The sequence below is a fragment of the Hippopotamus amphibius genome, chromosome 2, assembly GCF_030028045.1.
Source record: "Hippopotamus amphibius kiboko isolate mHipAmp2 chromosome 2, mHipAmp2.hap2, whole genome shotgun sequence".
In the NCBI taxonomy this organism is placed as follows: domain Eukaryota; kingdom Metazoa; phylum Chordata; class Mammalia; order Artiodactyla; family Hippopotamidae; genus Hippopotamus; species Hippopotamus amphibius.
The window spans coordinates 39,811,036-39,817,339 of NC_080187.1; the positions used below are offsets into that span (position 1 = coordinate 39,811,036).

Below are 6,304 nucleotides of genomic sequence, written 5' to 3' on the forward strand. Positions count from 1 at the left end.
AGGTGAAGCCCAAATTCTTTTCAACAGAGGTTGCAAGATGGCAGCCTTAAGTCAGATCTGGCCTGCAGAATGTTTAACTGAAATATATACCACTGAACCTCCCACTGTTTTTAACATTCTGGAATTTAACAAATTAAAAAGCAACAGCATTTTAATAAGTAATTACCACATAAAAATGTAGATACCTGGTGTCTTCCAAAAACGTTGGAAGAGTTGGAAACACTGGCACCATGATCTTTCCTGGTATAATCAGCTGAAGCTGAGTCACCAAGCCCTCCATAGATGAAGTATGTGCTCTGCATTTACCACAGTACTTTCTCTATTATATGTGTCAATGACAACTGTCATCACAGTTAAGAGGAATACTTCTTATACCTTATTCTATCAAAGGTTGAATGATAAGAGATAAGAGAGGTCCACCCATATATTTCAAGAAAAATTGAGGACAGCATACTTTTTCTTATATCTAGCCCACCTCACCCATTTTTTTTTTTATTTAGGATTACTTTATTAAAAAATACAAGGAATCTGAAAAAAGATCAATACAATTATCTTAATGTACAAAGTCATAAGCTGTAGGAGTTTTTAAATTAAAATTTAAAAACACAACAAGGAGGGCAGCCCTTTAGACCAATTTATTTTATATCCACTTAAAATATCATCCAACAAAGGACAATGACGGTTACAGCTGGGACAGGTATACATAACTCGAGGCATTTGCAGTCCATCGTGCCCACTGAATAACAACTTTGCTGCTGAAATTTCTTAAAATTTACCAAACTAAAACAAAAGACGGAATAATACAAAAGGAAGAGTATTTCAGTGTAGTCTGTTCTGTCAATTGACTTTTTTAAAAAAGGAAACATCTTGTTTCCCCCAGACCAGTAAATAAGCAAGAGCTACATGCAGCAGTGTAAGTATTAAGACATTTCTCAAGTCTTCTCAAATGAGTCCAAGGCAGGGATGGGATGGGGCAGAAAACTGATAGAAAAACATTGCTACAGACACCATAACAAACAAAATAAATTTAGATAATTTAAAATTAAAAAAAAAAAAAGGCAAGAGGCAGCATTTCAGCAGCAAAGTGCTCAATAAAAAGTATACTGTAGAGGGTAACACATGAAAGATGGGGTAAGAAGAGGGCAGAAAGATGGGTCAGCAGGACGGGCGAAGGCCTCAAAGAAAATATGGCGTTGTTGTTCCGGGAGGAATAACACGTTCTGAATCTGGAACTGCCCGGAATAACTTTGGTTCTCTTGTATTTACATCTTTGAAGACCATGATTGAAGCGATATTTCCACAGCGATAGCAGTAATTAGGAGCAGACCATACTGTTACCAGCTTCTCATCAAACATAAATGTATAGCCTTCATGCACTAGTTGGTGTGCTCTGCAGATGAGTTTTAAGTTGTTGATATGAACAAACTCATTTGTGACCTTTGCGCCAAAAAGCCAACCTGCTCCTCGGGGACTGATTGCCCAGGTATCCACATCTTCAGGATCTACCAAACCAGATCACAAAATGCTCCTTTATGAGGAATTTCCTGATTCCGTTCAATTGTTTGAATTTGATCCAGTGTTTTGATATCAGGAGATAAACCACCATGAACACACAAAATCTGCTCATCTATTAAAGCTGCCACTGTGAGCATGTCAAAAACTTTGGTACAGTATCTCCAGGCATTAGCATTTCCATATTTGGTTTGGCACTCATCATAAAATCCATACACTTGTGTTATCTGTCTACTCTCATGATTTCCTCGCAAAAGTGTGATACGATCAGGCCATTTAGCCTTTAGTGCAAGAAGGTAAGTGAAGGTCTCCAAACTATATAGTAACCTCTGTCTACAAAATCACCCATAAATATGTAGTTTGTGTCAGGAGCCTGACCTCCAGTTCTGAATAGTTCACATAGGTCGTAAAACTGTCCGTGTATGTCTCCACACACTGTTACTGGTGTTGATACTGGCTGGACATTTGACTCTTCCAAGAGGAGGTCACAAACATAGTCACATAGCCGCTTCAGGTCGTTCTCCGGCAGGTATTTGCATAGCCGCGCTATCTCCACATACTTGTCCAAGTCCAGGGGCGCCATTTTAGGAATAACAAGCCCCGACGGCGGCGGCGGTGTCGGCGGCTGTACTAGCGGCGGCAGCGGCGGAGGCCGAAGCCCCCACCTCACCCATTTATATTTAACAGATCCCAAAGATATTTGCGTTTGTAAATCTTGCTTTTCAGGAATAGGTAGGTTGAGAAAACCAGATGCTAAACACTTCTACCTAATAATGCAAAAGGCTTTCTTAAAGGGAGTCTAATTATAATTGTACTACAAAGAGTTAGATAAAAGGTTTGTGTTCACATATGGAATGGAAGAGGAAGGGAGGGTGACAGCAGCTTGGAGAAGCTTGCCACAAGATCCCCAAATGTGACTTGAGAAAACCAGAACAGAGTTTAAGACAGCAAGCATCTCCCAGAATCGGATTTGAAGAACATGTACACGTTCCTCTGGAATTCCCAGATTTGTGGGGGATGAAAAAGCCTGAAAACAAGCATTCTTGTGGTTATGATGGGTGTGATGGTGGGGAGGTATACTACTAGAATTTCAATGCAAAAGGGAAATGTGGCCCTGATACCTGGAGAACTTGGGAACACTGGTTTAGTAATGAAGAGAGTGTACCTTGAAACCTGTTCAATTCCACATAGTTCTTATTTCTATGGAATGTCTTCAATCCTATTTATATAAAAAAAGCTAATGACATTAAATTTAAAAATATTTAAAATAATGAACAGTGTTAGATGTGTGACATGTAGCTATGCTTTCTTGACAGGTGCTAAGGTTTTTCCAGGCACATAAAATATTCAAAAATTGAAAGGGAAATCTGTGTTTATGGAATAAAAGTGTGCCTAGAGCTCTGAGCAAACATTTGAACCTGTACAGGTTGTATGATTCATTTATCTTTGGCCCCTCTATATCCAGAACACAGATGCTTCACACATAATAGGAGCTAGCTAATTGTGCATTTACAATGAAAAAGGTTTTTAAAATTATCATGAGGGAGATACCTTAGAACCAAGTTAGCTATTCACAAAACTACAGTCAGAAGAATTTTGACTTTCTAGAAAGATGAGTCATGGAATTTCTGAGATATCCCCAACAATTCCCAATTATCACTAAAAGAGATATGGGTGCTGGGAGACAGGCAAACTTCTTCATCAGCTAAGAGATTAACATTCATGCTAGGTACTTCTTTGTCTCATGCAATCCTCAGTAATCCTATAATATGAATATTATTCCATTTACAAATTATTACATGATAAAGACCTTTGTGGCTCTCCTGTATTTGAAAAACAAATGTTGTATTTGCAATGCCAAGAGCAAACCATAGAAAACTGATATGAAAGGCAGAAAACAGTTCATGACCATCATTAAAGAAATCAAAAGATCTGTTCCTCATACTTGTTTGCTCTTTCGGAACATCCATACTGGCCAAAGCAATAATTATTGATAAAGAGCTACAAAGTCATGCTTTGGCACAACAGATCAACAATAACATCTGTGTAAATGTAATATCACAACATAAACACTCAAAGCCACAGAAAAGAAAATAATGCTGTTTGGTTTGGTTTCATTTAGGGGAGCTTATTATATATTCTTCGAACAAGCCGTTCTCTCTATAAAACTCAGCTAGCAAATCTGCCTTGCCTATTATCATTGTGAGGATAATGTAGCAAACAGATGGAGGGTTTCATACAATTTGTTGAACTAAATTTAACAGGTTTGGCTGTGAGTGTTAACTTATTTTTATATTCTATTTGTGCTATGTTTGTAATAGATGCACACACATGAATAAAAACAGAAAATCTGTACACACAGTACAGCTGGTTCGATAATGTTTTCATTATAGCATCACATACTTCTAATTAGAAGGCTTTATATTTGGCCACCAAGAATTCTGGCTGAAGAACTGCTTGTGTGGCACTCATATGACAAAAAAATCTTCATCAACACTGTAGGAGTTCTTCCTACACCTATGGCACCATGTGAGAACAGGAGCAGGACCAGATTCGTTAAATTAATAATGACCTGCTAAATAAAAGAACAATTAAACAGTACACCACAAAATTCAGTAGGTGGAGTTCATTTGGCCCAGAGGCCCAAATAGGAATATATCTATGACAGGTGAAACGTGGAGCACCATGTCAAAAATACGAGTAGGGAAAACTGAGCACCATTAAATGTTAAATGATAGCAAGAATCTTCAAACTTCAACTCAACCTTACAACATGAACTATACTTTTAAGGAGGCTTTCATTTTATCAATACAAGGAACCTATCTGAACACAATTGAGAAACCATTTAAGCAATATCCTCCTAAAGTTGGTTAGTAACTCCAGTTGCCCTGTGATCATATTTCTTATTCATTGAAATAGCAGGACAAAAGCTATAAAAGTAATATATGGATAGTAACTAGAAATGAAGAGTGCTGGTCATCAGGAACCTCTGCTCTATGCTGAAATTGTACATTCATATGCAGATACACAAACACACACACACACACACACTTACATATACACCAAAAAAGATTAAAGTAAGGAAAAAATGGCAAGGTGTAGCTCCACATTCAGAATCTTAGATTCTCCAGGGATACAAGAATATAATATGTAGGTGTCTGATTACAGAAAAAGTCTTTTAAATTTCTTTGAATTAAATGCTCCTTTATTTAAGTGGGCTTTACCCTTTAGTAAATTGCACCACATTTGAATTTGCACCTCTGAGGTTGGAAAGAACATCTATAATTAGGAAACAGGGCTTGAGCTCTCCTTGCCTTCAATTAAAGTCCCTGCTCTCCTTGTCAAGGCTTCCCCATCCCTCCTTGTCTTACGCTTGTCAGAGCAAAGGGAGGTGAGTCAGTGATTTTAATTTCACTAGCCTTTCCCCAGGTGCAAGACTTAGCAAGATTTTTATTTAAAAGAGATATGACACCATCTCATTCATCTGGCAGGTCCTCTTAAGCTATTTCTGCTTGAATAGTAATAGTATCTAAACAAAGTTAAAAAAATGATATGGATCAGATAGATAAGAACCACCTAAAGACTGTGTTCCCCAAAGTTGATGAGACCCCAGATTTTTAACAGTTTCTGAAGCAAACCAGAATCTGTGACAAAGTAAAGAAAGTGATTTTACAAAATAGCTACAGTTGTGGTTATGATATATGGACAGGAGATATATAGAAAACAACATATGACCTGAAAATAAAACAAAATAAAAACTTACTTGACAAAGACATCATCACAGCTACAGCTAAAAACTTGGTATATTACATTGAGATTATGTCTTTCTCTGTACAGTAAGAATTTATCCTTCTGTCAATTAGTAATCGGTATCCTCTCTTTATGGAGTGTAAAATACCTTTGTTGATTTAGTGTGTTTAAAGACCAAGATTTTTTTTACTGGAATCATCAAATTGAATCACCTTATTAGCCCTCAATGACATTTTTTGTTTAGGTTTTCTCTATGTAGCATTATAAATATTTTATATTTTTAGAAGTCTCTTCTAAAAAAATTCCCTCCTAGCAACTACTGTTCTTCCAATCAGTGTTAGTACCAAAAATAAAAGACCATTACTGTCCATATTCTTCATCTTTCCTCGTATCTTCTGGATTTGATATTTCTTCCCATTTCTTACTAAGAATCCTAATGAGGGATTTTCTTTCTTTTTATAAATTCCATGAATATCTTTAATTGCTCAATTTTCTAAAAAGCTCTTTATTGTCTTTAGTCTCTGATTCTGTCTTCAGACCTTAAAGTCTTTAGGTGTTTTTCCCCCTAACTCATGCCTAGCTCTATGTTAGGCAGGGCAGCCTAATAAAAGAGGTAGAATCCATCATCCCTATCTTTTAAAAGCTTACTAATGGGGACCCAAAATATTTGGAAGCCTTTGAATACCACTGTGCCCTGGTGGCACAGTGGTTAAGAATCTGCCTGCCAATGTAGGGGACACAGGTTAGATCACTGGTCCGGAAAGATCCCACATGCCGTGGAGCAACTAAGCCCATGGGCCACAACTACAAAGCCTGTGCTCTAGAGCCCATGAGCCCCAACTACTGAGCCCGTGTGCCACAACTACTGAAGCGCGCACACACACACAGGAGAAGCCACCACAATGAGAAGCCCACACATTGCAACAAAGAGTAGCCCCTGCTCGCCCCAACTGGAAAAAGCCCACGCACAGCAACAAAGACCCAACACAGCCAATAATAAATAAATAAATTCAAAAAAAAATTCTTTGTTAAAAAATCTATT

General features: G+C 37.6%; 1 pseudogene; it reads right to left on the bottom strand.

Annotated features, from left to right (window-relative positions):
- Nucleotides 1-518: 518 nt before the first annotated feature.
- Nucleotides 519-2,166, bottom strand: LOC130845399 (serine/threonine-protein phosphatase 6 catalytic subunit-like; annotated as a pseudogene).
- Nucleotides 2,167-6,304: the final 4,138 nt, after the last annotated feature.